The sequence below is a fragment of the Vespa crabro genome, chromosome 22, assembly GCF_910589235.1.
Source record: "Vespa crabro chromosome 22, iyVesCrab1.2, whole genome shotgun sequence".
Classification (NCBI taxonomy): domain Eukaryota; kingdom Metazoa; phylum Arthropoda; class Insecta; order Hymenoptera; family Vespidae; genus Vespa; species Vespa crabro.
The window spans coordinates 2,913,588-2,928,587 of NC_060976.1; the positions used below are offsets into that span (position 1 = coordinate 2,913,588).

Below are 15,000 nucleotides of genomic sequence, written 5' to 3' on the forward strand. Positions count from 1 at the left end.
GTGATACGTTCGATATTATTATATAATGCGCGTGTTTTGTCTTGTGCGATTCTTTGTATTGTATCAAAAGCTCGGAGAGTGAGAAAAAAATGAAAAAAAAAAAAAAAAAGGAAAAAAAAGGAAAAAAAAAAAAGAAAAAAGAAAAGAAAGTCGAAAAATTGTTGTCGAGTCATCGTCAGTACAATTTTTGTGATAGCTGTTTCATTTGAAAGAAATTTTATCGGTAAATAGATCATTAGCTCGTGAATTTAAGGGGTAACCGGCGTCGTGGTGAGACGAGTTAACCATTTGTTATTTCTGATGAAATTTTGATAAAAGTGAATAATAATCACGTAGGTAGTTAGGTAGGTAAGATAGATAGGGGATACGTGTGCAATTTATAATTTATATTAATAATTTATTACTTTGCACTGAGATAGTTAAAGATAATATTAAAAAGAACCGTGACGTTTAAGTGTAAATTTGAAAATATACACGACGACGACGACGACGACGACGACGACGACGACGACGACGACGACGACTACGATTACGACTACGTGACTATTTGTCTCGTTCAAAGTAATTTTTTCTTTCTTTATTTTTTTTTCTCTTTTTTTTTTTTTTTTCTTCTTTTTTTTTCTCTAGCACTTCTAATCGCGATCCTTTGTATCCGTTAACGTTGATCGACGAGCTTACTAGGATTTATTCATGCATAATAAGAACGTGGGTTTATATTAAACTCATGATTAACCGCTAGAAAGAAAAAGGAGAAAGAGAGATAAAGAGCGAGAGAGAGAGCGAGAGAGAGAGAGAGAGAGAGAGGAGCAAAGTCAATTTAGCAAGAGTTGACTTTAATTTTAATATTACATTGTACGATAAATACCTCCCCCTTTATTCGTACCACCCATTCATCCAAGCTCTCTCTCTCTCTCTCTCTCTTCCTACATCCATCGTTTTGCATTTTCCATTTATTATATTTTATTTCCATTAATAAGTCCGATGCATTTATTAATCCGATTAGATTTATTAACCGATTGGAGTAACATAATGGCGTAGAACTAATCCTAACGCATCTGCTTTCGATCTATATCTACCATTAAGTTGGAATGTAATAAATCTTCCGTTGTAGATCTTAAGCGATAACGACGTATGTATATATGGACAGTGAAAATATTCGTATTATAAATCATTTCGAATAGTTTCAACGGGTTGTTGTATTACCCATGTATGTATAATATATGTTGTATATATAATTTAGAGAGCAAAGTGTTAGACTATTTTCATTATGGGATCGTAAGTGTTAAAGTTGAAATTTTCTTTTCTTCTTTTTCTTCTTTTCTTTTTTTTCTCCTTTCCTTTTTTCTGCTTACAAAAATCTCCCCCACCTCCCTCCCCTAGGAATTTTCTTTATAATCGAGTTAGAATACGTTTATTCGGCTAAGAAGGATAAACACACGATATATATATATATATATATATATATATATATATATATGTATAAATAAAAAGAAAATACATAAATTAGGTTAATCGTAATAAACTAAGATAAAAAATATATGGAAAGGAGGAAGTGGTTAAAAGAAAAACAAAAAAAGAAAAATGTATATTTATGTGTGATAATATATAGGAATGATAATGATCTTAAACAACTATTAATCTAATCCCAAAACAAACAAACAAACGAACGGACGGAATCTATAATGAATTTTTAATTGTTATGAAATAAAATTTATATCAATGAAAAAAAATTGAGAAAAAAATGTTTAATTGTTTAACGAAAATTTATTTGAGTGAGATAATTTAAAAAAAAAAAAAAAGAAAAAAAAAATTTTTATTACTTAAACAACGAAACTCATTTCAATGAAATAAATTAAGGGAAAAAAAGTTTTTAACTATTTGAATAAAATAAATAAATAAATAAATAAATAACAAAAAAAAAAAAAAAAAAAAACCTATTTCCTCCTCTCTCAATGAAATAATTGAAAAGAATTCTTAATTATTTTTTAATTATAATTCATTCAAATGTATTCTCGTGTTGTCATCAATTAACATTGATAAATCGTAATGCGTATTGTTAGATAATATCGTGGTCTTTACGTTTAATGATTACATGGAGGTTGATACATGTTGTAAACACTTTAATGTAACACCGTTCGATGTTCGTTCGAGCACCGATAACGCCTCAAATTGTTGTAGACAATGAGTGTAACCGACGATGATCGTAGCTGACGTCTAACGGGATTGACCGATCAGCCGTAGATAGGTGTACGTCTGCCTTTCATTAATAACATCCTTGTTCGAAGTAATCTTCCATAAGGTTAAAACCTTTAGAAGAAGATATTAGATTAGTTTATTACTTTATTTATTAGAAAATGATCTATCGATACGTTTAATCAACGATAATTGTTCCATTACAAATAGATCTATGAATTAATAAACGTCTTCTATTATACACATGTATATATATATATATATATATGTATGTATACATTTTACGTCAATTTAATCATGTTTGTTTGTTAATTAAATTAAAAAATAAAAGCATACATATATATATATATATATATATATATATATATATATATATATATATATATATATATATGATTTATACCACAATCGGCAAAGGTTCGACGTATATCATGCATAAATTATGTATATACATTATAACTAATTTCAACGTCAGTATTGTCGTTTATTATAAACGTCCCACATGTGATACAATTTAATTTATTCATGATTACTTTGATATTATTGACAAAGACCTCTTGGTTATTTCTACGATGTTTGTATTAGTTTCTATTTACATATCTAAATAATATTAAGTTCTATGATATTAGGATACGCGTTTTAATTTTATAAAAATTATTTATTATCGATTATTTTTTTTTTTTTTTTCGAATTATTTCATATTTCGCTTATAACTATTTACAGGAGAGAGAGAGAGAGAGAGAGAGAGAGAGAGAGAGAGAGAGGAAGGCACAGAAGAGAGATTAGATTTTAGTTGCATTACATTAAAGTTGCAATTAATCATTTAATTAAATAAAATATATTGGTATTGGCAAAGATATTTATTTATTTATTTATTTAATTTAATAAATGGTTGGTTAGTTGTCGCATACATTTGTAGAAATCATCGATCCGATATTATCATTTTTACAGCGGTTGGTTATCGTTTATTATTTTATGATAAATATAATTCCGAAGGATCCGAAAGTTTTTCAAAAATTATATCGGTCAACGTTGATATTATTTTTAATTAAACGTGTTGTCTCGTACGCGTTACGCCTTATGCATTATTTAATTAAATTGGCAAATTCTGTGTCTAATAATAACAGTGTTTTCGGTGGTAACGTCTAATTATAAAAGCTGCTGTTTCTGTTACGTTTACATTTTACGCTCGAAGAATGAAGAAATGTTGAGGTAGTATGATAACTGCAAGATTTTCAAATGCATACATATGTATATATATATTTATATATGTACATATATGTATTATTTATTTCTCTTTATAGTTCTATAAATAGTTTAACAACATATTTATAATTACACATATATATATATATATATATATATATATATATAAATAATTTAATTTTTTTTTTTTTATTATGATTGTTAATATTATATAAATATATTAGAGATACTATTTATAAAATGTTATAAAATATATAAAGCGTTAACGGATATGAAGATGTAATATATTTTACGTTATCGATTTTTCTATCATACTGTATATCTATATACATATATACGTTCTATCATTTTCTTGACGTCCTCTTTCTATTGTACGACGAAGTAAAGACCAAGAAGAGTTCTGGGGTTAACAAATGACTCTATAAATTATTCATCTCGTGGATTTGGAAGACTCGATGTCGTTTCAAAAAAAAAAAAAAAAAAAAAAAAAAGAAAAAAAAAGGAGAGAAAAAAATTGCTCGAACACTTTAAAACGCGAAAATCAAAATCATTTTTCGGTAGAGATGCGTGCATTCATAAATACGTCTTTCAGATATCTTTTTCTTTTTTATTTTATTTCCATCTTTTTTTTTCTTTTTTTTTTTTTTTTTTTCCTTCTTTTTTATCGAACATCCATCTATCTTTAATCCGGAGATTATCATTCGCCTTAAAACGTCTCTTTCGATGGATGGATTCGGAATATTAATAATAGAGAAATTCATTTCTCATATATGAGAAGTGAATTTTAAAAGAAATTTTAAAAATCATAAAGTAAAATCATTTTACATTTGAAAGAAGAAGGGATCGATCGATCGTCATGTAGAGATATTTATTAGAGAACGAGAGAGAGAGAGAGAGAGATCGTTCAAAAAAAAAAAAAAGAAAAAGAAAAAGAAAAAAAAATAATAGAAGAAATAAATAAGTAAATGATTAAAATAAAAAGAATAAAAAGTAAAATAATAATAATAAAAAGGTAAAGAAAATAACAGAAATTTAGTTACACTATAAATTATATCTACGGGATATAATCTGACGTCAATACGTTCGTACATAGTTCAAAGCAGTTCGTTGATCTATTAATAACGTAGATACATCGATGCACGCAATATGCCCAATAGACACGGTATATAACATGTTCGTATGTATTTAACTTTCCATATATATATATATATATATATATATATATATATATATATATATATATATATATATGTAGAGATAGGTATTTACATAATATAAGTTTACTCATGCTCATGGATAGTATGTGCATACGAATATCCAACAGTAATTTTATTACCAAAGTAAGGAAGGAAATGTTCTAGGAAGAACATTTAGTCATAAGCAATGATTAAGACAAATAAATATTTAATTCGTTCACGTTATATGATGAACTCATGGCATATCTTCTAGTGACAAAAAGAAATTTTAATTTAAGAAATTTTAAACGTCGATAAGATAATTTAAATATTTTTTTTTTTTTTTTCTTTTTTTTTTTTTTTTTCCCCCCCGAATGATTATCGATTGATGTGTTTATAAACACTTTGCACTATAATACAAAATTTATGTGATGAAACTGTCGAGGCTGTAGTAACATTCTTAACTTTTGATAATTATTTTGCGAGAATAATTTCGTATAACGTTTATTGTGACTCACAAATGACTACTACGGAATTTTTTTTCTTCCTTTTTTTTTTCTTTCTCTCTCTCTCTCTCTCTCTCTCTTTTTTTTTTTTGCGCAAATAACGTCGAACGAAACAAATAAATAAAATGAAAATAAAGAGAATTGTTAATGGAAAAATATCGATCGATTGAACTATAAAATTAAATTAACCTTAGAAAGTAATTATTTCAAAAAAAAAAAAAAAAAAAAAAAAAAAAAGTAAATTTATTTAATTTCAAATCATCGAAGATTCGATAATTTTCTGCATAATTTGACTCGATAAAAATTGTAAGATGTATTCCTGATTATAATGATAATGATGACGACGATGACGATGATGATAATACACTGATAAAACAAAGAGAATATATTTATACGTTCTGTTTCAAACGATTTCGTGTTTATAAAAATATTTTCGTGTTTACAAGGAAGGGGAGGGGGGGGGCGAGCGAAAGAAAAAATAGAATAACTAAATAAATCGTTTTTTCTTTCATTTTTCCCTTTTGTTTTTTGTTCTTTTTTTTTTTTTTTTTTTTTAATTTCGTTCTTCTGCAACACTTTTTTTATAATTTCTTTTTTCTTTGCTTTTTTTTTTTTGTTTACTCATTCGACAGGATAATGCACATTTTCTTACGTAAGATTTCTTTTTTGCGACGGCGATTGGTTATGCAATGAACAACAACAACGTTGCTTCTCTTTTATAACTTTAATTATTTCCCGCAAATGAATGAAAAAGAAAAGAATAAAAACAAATATAAATTAATAAATAAATAAATAAATAAATCAATCAATCAATCAATCAATAAAAATAAATGAGTACGATGAAAAGAAATATTAGAATATTTTTTTGAGCGAACGACAGTCATAATTACGATTTATCGAAGTCACATTTTTTTTTCTTTTTTTTTTTTTTTTTCTCTTAAATTGTAAAGACGTCGAAAAGTGATTTATTATATGCACATCGTATAAGAACTAAATGATTAATTTCGGACATTATGAATAATGATGAATGAAATAAAACATCGTAATAAATTTCAATATATTGAGTTGCGCCTCTTTTTTCTTTCTTCTTTTTTTTTTCTTTTTTTTTTTTTTCTTTTTTAATTCCTTTTTCTTTTTCTCTTTTAAATAATTTTATTACAATCAATTCGATTACAACGTTCGATTTTATTTCTCATTAATATTATAATAATTAATAACGTTATATCAATAAAATCTATTAATGCATTAATGTTTAACATTGGCGAAAAGAAAATGTGATATTTCAATTATCGAAATAATTTTGTCGAAATAAATTTTCGAAATATCATATGAACGTTTTGGCGATGCAATAATGATGCCGCCTGCTATTTTATCGATCCGTGAGAAGATGAGAGTGTGGGTGGGGGGGGGTTGGGTAGGGAGGGGGATGGGTTTTGTGGATGGAGAGGCTAGGGAAAAAAGAAGGGAAAGAAAAAAAAAAGAAAAAAAGAGAAAAGAAAAGAAAAAGGAAAAAAAAAAAAAAGAGAAATTGAGAGTGCAAGAAGACAAGCACTATCGACTGAATAGCGAAGGATGATATGGCAGAAAAATGATAGAGAGAATTTTAGAATCATCCCTCTGGGGAACTCCTTGATTCTCTTTTCCTTTCGTCGAGTTTATATTACCACGAAAAAATAACGAGACACCATCGTTCACCTTTTTTTCATGGTTTTCTATAATAACGTTAATAAATGTAAATTGGCATCGTTTAAGTATAAGGATCATCCAACGTTATTGCAAGGGGTACATTCCTCTATTTCTCTCTCTCTCTCTCTCTCTCTCTCTTTCTCTCTTTCTTTCTTTCTTTCTTTCTCTCTTTTTTTCCTTCTTTCTTCTTTCTCTCTTACATACACAATTTGCAATCAGAGATTTCTCCCCCGAACGAATTCCCAACTTAATTCTTCAAGGCCAATTTCAAACGTAACCATAGCAATTCTGACGTATTTTGAATTTTGCTATTTGAAGAACAGCTTTGTTCATTTTCCTACTTTTTTTCTTTTGTTATTTTTTTTTTTTTTTTTTTTTTTTTTTCTTTTTGTTATTTCTATACCTTTAAAGCTTTAGAGATATATGAATTTATTCGGCTAGAACTTAATAATAATATGCGAATACAAAAAGGAAAGCACATCCCCCACTTTTAAATTGGGTTTAAGTTACAATTTGTATCAGGGCTTATCCAAAATTTATATTTTGACTGTTCTAATCATAATGAAATAATGCCGGGGCACGTTATACCGATTATATATAGTTATCCGATTATATTGAAGAAGGATTTAAAATAAGCGCTTCATTTGATGCCACCTAGTTAAATCCTCGTAACGTCATTGTTATGTTAAATATATATTTCAAATCGTTTATCAAATTTTAATTATATCAATCATATTAGAAAGTATAAGAATTCTTTCTTTTTTTCGTTTTTTTTTTTTTTTTTTTTTTTATATTACATTAATCTAACATATATTCGAATTTAAATGTTATCGAATTGTTTGATAATTTTTATTAAATATTTAATAATAATAATTTCATTCGTGATTTAGATTAATGAAGATTATATCAATGAAAATAAATCTTTGTCGATCGATCAAATATCTCTCTCTCTCTCTCTCTCTCTCTCTCTCTCTATGTAAATATATAGATATACATATATATGTATATATGTTGGGAATATTTGAAACGGAAGGTAAAAGAAAAATGATGGAAAGCAAAGGGGTATCTCTTCTTCTTCTTAGTAAAAAGGGGTCGTTTAAGTACGTCGATAGATCGATTAATAACGGAAACCGATAGTCGAGCCAATTTGGTCGAAGGCTCTCTTTGTCATTGACTTTGACAATTGAGGGTGTGAGAATGAACGAACAATCATTCGCGCGGCTTTGCTCATGGCATGAAACTGTTATCGATCGTCTCTTAAAAGACTATACGTTTCGCGATAATAAACCTTTCCTCCCCTCCCTCCTTTCCTCCTTCTTTTTTTTTCCACTCCCTTCATCCCTCCTTCGCCAGCTATTAAATTCTTTTCTATCAAGATTTTCTAGATTTTCACGAAGTCGTGTTTTTTTTTTCTTCTTTCCTTTTTTTTTTTCGCCTTTTCATAAAAATCATTTAACAAATAATAATAGAACTTTTAAGTTTGTATTCGTTCATTGGATTCGATCACTTTAGAAAGAGACGAATGTCTCGTGAAAAAAATTTTCTATATCCAATAACGAATCGTTATCGTCTTTCTTATGATCAAATTTTTACGTGATTAATATAAAGACAAAGAGGCAAAGAAGATGGAGATGTCGTACGTACTTATGTATGTGTGTGTGTGTGTGTCCATGTGTGTATGTCTATGTGTGTATGTTTGTATTAGAGTTAAAAAAGAAAGATCTCTCACAGATAAAATTATATATATCGTAGAAAGATCTTTAGATCAATCTGTTTAAATTCAGGCCAATCAATGTATTTATTTATATAATTTATATATCATATTATTTTCATAATTTCAAGTTCAATTTCATCTAAATTAAACGGAATAATTCTCGCGAATTAATCATTGTCTCGTCGTTTTATACGGTTTATATTGATATAAATGTCTGTGTATGTGTGAGAAAGAGATAGAGAGAGAGATAGAGAGCGAAAGAGAGATGGAGAATGAGTTCAATTCAACGTGAGTTTTCTTCCTCAATTTCGAGAATCTAATACCGTTTAATTACGTTTCCATTTAGATGAAAAGAATTTAATTATCAAAATATTGGATTTGGATTAGTCTGAGTTTGATAAGTGCTGAGACAAAATCGCGAGTATGGTATGCAATATTAAATGATCATAAGGCAAATGATAATTGAACATAATTATAATATATATGTATGTACGTATATATGTATATACATATGTATGTATTTCGTTCCTTGCACTCAATGATCTATTTATTTTTTATAAAATTTTATTTTATTTTATTTTCTTTTCTTTTTTAACTTTTATGAACATAAATTATTACTTATATATATATATATATATGTATGTATGTATGTATGTATGTATATGTATATATAGTATGTAATAGAAAATTTATTGAAAAATTTTATTTAAAAATAATATAGTGTAGCGTAGAAAATTTTCATTTCGAGAGATATAATTTCTTGTGAAATAATAAAAATGAAATAAAAAGTTGTAATCATGATGGAGATTGAAAAATCGAGAAGAGATTAATAATCGTAAGATAATATTTGAACGGAACAAAAAAGAATTTCTTCGAGATTAAGGAATTTAATTTCGATAGTCATCTCTAGTATTCATGGATAATAATACTTCATGTATCTCGATATTCTTGAGTATCTTGTTTCCTTGTTAATCTCATCGTTTCGTTGAAATTTTATTGGATTTGATATGGGCGCTCGACTGCGAAATATTTTACGTGTAAAAGATCTCGCGAAATAATGTCAACATTTATTTTCTTTTAACCCGATGAAATCGTTATACTATCGTTTTCTTAACTATATTCTATCTTTATCTATCTATCTATCTATCTATCTATCTATCTATCTATCTATCTATCTATCTAACTAGTTTTTTTTTCATTCTTATTCTATCTTGTACGTCAATTTACTGGTTCCCCTTATTTTCGTAACCTTTTTCCATTTGGGAATTCTAGTTCGTAGGATGACCCTTCAAACGGCACTTTGAAATTTTCTAACAATTCAGAACGAAGTAAGTTTCAAGCGATGCTTGGATAACGTTGGGGAAAGAAGGGAAACTTGCATTTGCACTTGCACTTTTTCTCACGTCTATCAAATTGCTTAACTTTTAGGAACACCAGTTGTTGTTAACCGATTTTATCGAACATCTGGTGCATCGAACGACGTCAAATAGTCTTCTCTTTTTATTTCTTTTTCCTTCTCTATCTTTTCCTTGCGCTCTTTTTTTCTTTCTCTCTCTCTCTCTCTCTCTCTCTCTCTCTCTGTTTTATTTTTTTTTCTTTCTTTCTTTATCTCACTTGAGAAGATCTCACCACCAATCGGAAAAAGCAGCAAACACGAAATATCTTTCATTGCGAATTTCATATCATTTTTGTGGATAATTATAATTGGATGATCTTTTTCTTTTTTTTTTTTTTTTTTCTTTGAATTTTTTCTTTCTTTTCTCTATCTCTCTGTCTCTTATTCTTTTTTTTTTTTCCCTTAGTCGAAGCTTTGTCTCTCAGTGACGTTATAATAAAGTACATAACCGGTAAAGAAAAAAAAAAAAAGGAAGACTTGCACGCTAAAATACTTTGTCGGCATTTCAACGAAGTGATATCATAATTTAATTAATAATGATACTACGTTAACAAGTTGGCATTCTTTTCTTAAAATCATCCTTTATCTCGTTGTCCCTTGTCTCCATTTTTAGATCCTTTTTTTATATTCGTTGTTCCTTTGAGAACGTGAATAATGAATTTTCGAGTGATCCAAAGGGAAAGAATTAATTTTTATAATGTTACTCTTATGGATCTCCAAGGAGAGATATATACTCTTTCATATTATACATACATACATACATACATAAATTACATACACATACACACACACACACATATATATATATATATATCAGATATAGAATATAGGATATGAATATAGAATATAGGTGTGTATATATATATATATATATATATATATATATATATATATATGTTCTATGGGTTATATTATAGGGAGAAAAGACATTTTTCATGAAAAATATTGATGTATATAAAAGGTTGTTTCCGTTGGACCGAAACGATGGTTGGATAGTAATAGGGTCAATTTGTTATATCCCATGGACTATGTCATAGACCTTTAGGAACGGATTTGTGATATTCGTGTCATGCATAACGGAAAAGAGATAAAAGATAAGAGAGAAAGAGAAAGATAGTGTGTGTGTGTGTGTGTTTGTCTATATGTGAAGAAAGAGAAATGATCAATTATATTTTAATTACGTTAATCTGCATGATCGACAACAATAACAACAATAACAACAACATATTTATCAATTTTCAAGAGATCTCTTTCGGATCAGAGTTTCTTCAATTTGTCTTATAATCTATTCTATTCTATTCTTCTAATCGTGTTTTCACTTATCGATCGATTATTCGACGAATAAAATGAAATTAAAAAAAAAAAAAAAAAAAAAAAAAAGAAAAGAAAAGAAAATAAATAAAAAAGAAAAAAAAAATGAAATGAAATGAAATTAAATGAACACGAATTATCGATAAAGACAAGAAGAATTTAGGATGATGTGGAAGAGGATGAAAGAGGAAGAAACATGGAAAGATAAAAGCAATTAAGAATGATTTATCGACGACAGTTTTTTTTTTTTTGCAAATATCTATACGAACGTTGCGATTTTTTTTTTTATTTTATTTTATTTTATTTTATTCTATTCTTTTTCTTTTTTTTTCTTCGAACAAAACTTAAAAACATCACGTATGCATTTTAAGAAACGTACGAAGTTATATGTGATTATCACACACACACACACACACACACACACACACACACACAGATATTTTTAATATAAGCTTGAGCAGGTTTTTTTAGAATAGAATTCTTTATATCTTTATAGAATGGGTGAATATAACGGACGACATGAGCAGCTTGGATGCAAGAAACAAAAAAAAAAAAAAAAGAAAGAAAGAAAGAAAAAGCAGAAAGAAAAGAAAAGGAAACGCAATATGAAATTTATTTAATCAGAAAAAAGCGAAAATCTCATTTTCATTTGTATGAAATGTTCAAAGTAAAGAAAGAAAGAGAGAGAGAGAGAGAGAGAGAGAGAGAGAGAGAGAGAGAGAGAGAGAGAGAAAGAAGAAAGAAAAGGAGGTAATAAGAATAAATGAAAAAGAAAAAATAAAAAAAAAAAAAAAAAAAGAAGAAATAAAGAAAAAAAACGAAATAATTATATTCAAGGAACGATGCAATTTTTTCGCTCTGTGTTAAAAAGTGATATTGCACGGTTCCAATGTCGTTCAGATTAAATTGATATTGTGACTCTGTTAAAGTCAAAATATTCGTGCTTTATCATCGATACTCGTTTATTTATTATTTGTTAGCATTTCCTCTTTTTGAGGACGAATACACGTTCGTATATGAAATTCAAAGGGAGAGGAAGAGGAAAAAAAGAGAAAGAGAGAGAGAGAGAGAGGAAGAGAGAGAGAGAGAAACAGAAAAGAAAACAAAGCAAAAGAAGAATAAAAAGGATACGTAGCGATGTTACCTTTTAACAAAATTATTATTAAATAAGATCGATCATAGTTAATGTAATTGCTTTTTCTTTTTTTTTTTTTTTTTATTTATTATTATTCTTTTTTTTTCTTTTGTATTTTTGTTACGATTTGATCCTTTTTTTTTTCATTATTGTTTTTCTTTTTTCTTTTTTTTTTTTTTTTTTTTTTATTGGTCTACCGAGTTGAAACATTCGATCTATTGCTTTTTATTTTTTTTATTTTTTTTTTCTTTTTTTTCTTTTTTTTAATCGATAAAATCGTCGACATATATCCAAATATTTACTTAAATATTTTTGTTAATTAAAATGGACGAGCACATGTGTGTCATCGTCGTCATTGTCGTTGTTTGATGTATTTCGAGTGTATATCTAGTTGGTCACTTTGCTGTTTATCGTTTGTCATAAACCACAATCATACCGCGGCATCCTGTCGTTCTCATAAAACGCAGATCGACGAATTGACGAAAAACTCTCATAAAAAAAAGTCGAGCAGATCTTTGAAACGAGCAACGAAATACACGCGTCTTTGAAATGGTCGCACGATGACAGCTTCGTTTCGTTTCGTTTCTCGTTTCTCGTTTCTCGTTCTTCACATAATTCCTTCGGAAATCGATTACACACACACACACACACACATATATATATATATATATATCCACGTAACAAACATTGAATTTTTTTCAATCTCGGAATTTACGTTTCTAGATATCTACGGTTCTGCATAGTATAAATAATAATGATAATAATAATAATAATAATATTTGACGAACGTTTTTACGTTTAATCGTAAGAAAAAAATCATAATAATAATAATAATAATAATAATAATAATAATAATATTTGACGAAAGTTTTTACGTTTAATCGTAGCAAGAAAAAGTTTCACAAAGAAAAAAATTTTCTATATTCATGTATATATATATATATATCCATATACGTGGATATCATTTTAATGATATTTCAACAAATTAATACGCGTTATTTCGTATCGTATAAAATTAGTCACCCTCGAAGAGAATATTTTATGACAATCGTTGATTTTCGATATACCATATATTCGGAATAATAATTTCTTTCGTTTGGAAATGACGAATGCGTGGAGAAAATGAACAAACGAAAAAGAAAACAAAAAATAAAAAGAAAAAAAAGAAAAAAAAAAGGAAGAGAAAAAGAAATTTATTTCTTTAATCCGTGAAAATTTTCAATTTAACATAATCGTATATTGTTTGATCGTTAATGAGAATATTATAAACTGAGCTCTGAATATTTTTCTTTAAGCTCGTACATTTTGTAATGCAGACGTCACAGAAACGTCATTTTAATATTGTTTGAACATATTTTTTGTTTCTTTTTTTTTTTTGTTTTTTTACACGAACCTGCTTGACATTTAGAAACGTCGGAATAAAAATAAAAGAAAAAGAAAGGAAAGGAAAGGAAAAAAGAAAGAGGGGCAAAAGAAAAAAAAAAAAAAGAAGAAGAAGAAAAAACAAACAACACATTGTACACAGGTACCAATGACTGTGCCACGATGGCATACATGTGGATGACAGATGTCGGAAGGTGAGAGTGCACCATCCAACGATACGTACTTGACACAACGGTGATCTATTATATTCACGTATGTTCGATTTCCGTCACTGTTATCGCATCCCGTACGGTTTCTACCTTGTCACGATTCTATTTTAATTTTTACGACAAGAAGAAACGGAGGAGGTGCTTTGATATGATATTAGTATGAAAGAACAAAACGGAGCAGAGACAGACAGAGAGAGAGAGAGAGAAAATGGTTCGATGTTTTATATATATATATATAAATATATAAAAAATGTAAATTTTAATAATTAATAAAAAGAAATATAAGTTCTGATTACGTAGAATGAATTTAATCTTTATCATAACTTAAGACTGATGTTCAAGTATTACGGAATAAAAATTTGTTGAATAATTAATTATTATAATGTGCATTATTTATCTTTACGATAGATATGTTACGGTGATAAATATGAAAAAGATAAAAGAATCCCATGTCATGCATGCGATATGAGATTTATAAATGACGAAAGACGAAAGAAAGACAGAGATAGAGAAAGAGAGAGAGAGAGAGAGAGAGAGAGAGAGAGAGGGAGGGAGAGAGAGAGAGAGAGAGAAAAGATAAATGTAAAATTAAACGTTTAATCGATAATATATCTCGTACGATTAAGAATATATTTATTACTTTTTCCATTCGATCGATACCATCTAATGATAATTCTTCAATTATTTAGAAAGAAATAATTTTATCGTAATTTAACGATATAATATATATTTCAAACGACATTAAATGTCGCTTTGATAAAAATTGATCTTAGTATACTGTCTATATATATATATATATTAGGTTGGAAACTATTAAACGGGCGTTTTTGTTTAGTTATTTATTACGCCCGTTTCATGGTTTCCAACCTAACATGTAATATATTAGCGTTAATAATGAATGATTAGAATGGATCGTATATAATCCGAATAAATTATTTGTTTTTCTCTATTATTTACATAGATCTATCGTTTGGAAAAAACTTAACGAGGAAAAGTGGGACGCATATGTGTGTCGCAGGTGGGATGTAAATAGAGCAAGGTAGAATATTTACTTCGTTAGAATCGTCGATGAAGGCGATGAAATCG

General features: G+C 27.8%; 1 long non-coding RNA gene across 1 annotated transcript in view; it reads left to right on the forward strand.

Moving 5' to 3' along the window:
* Nucleotides 1-15,000, forward strand: part of LOC124431735 — a 38,270-nt gene that overhangs the window by 21,009 nt on the left and 2,261 nt on the right. The window lies entirely within an intron of this gene.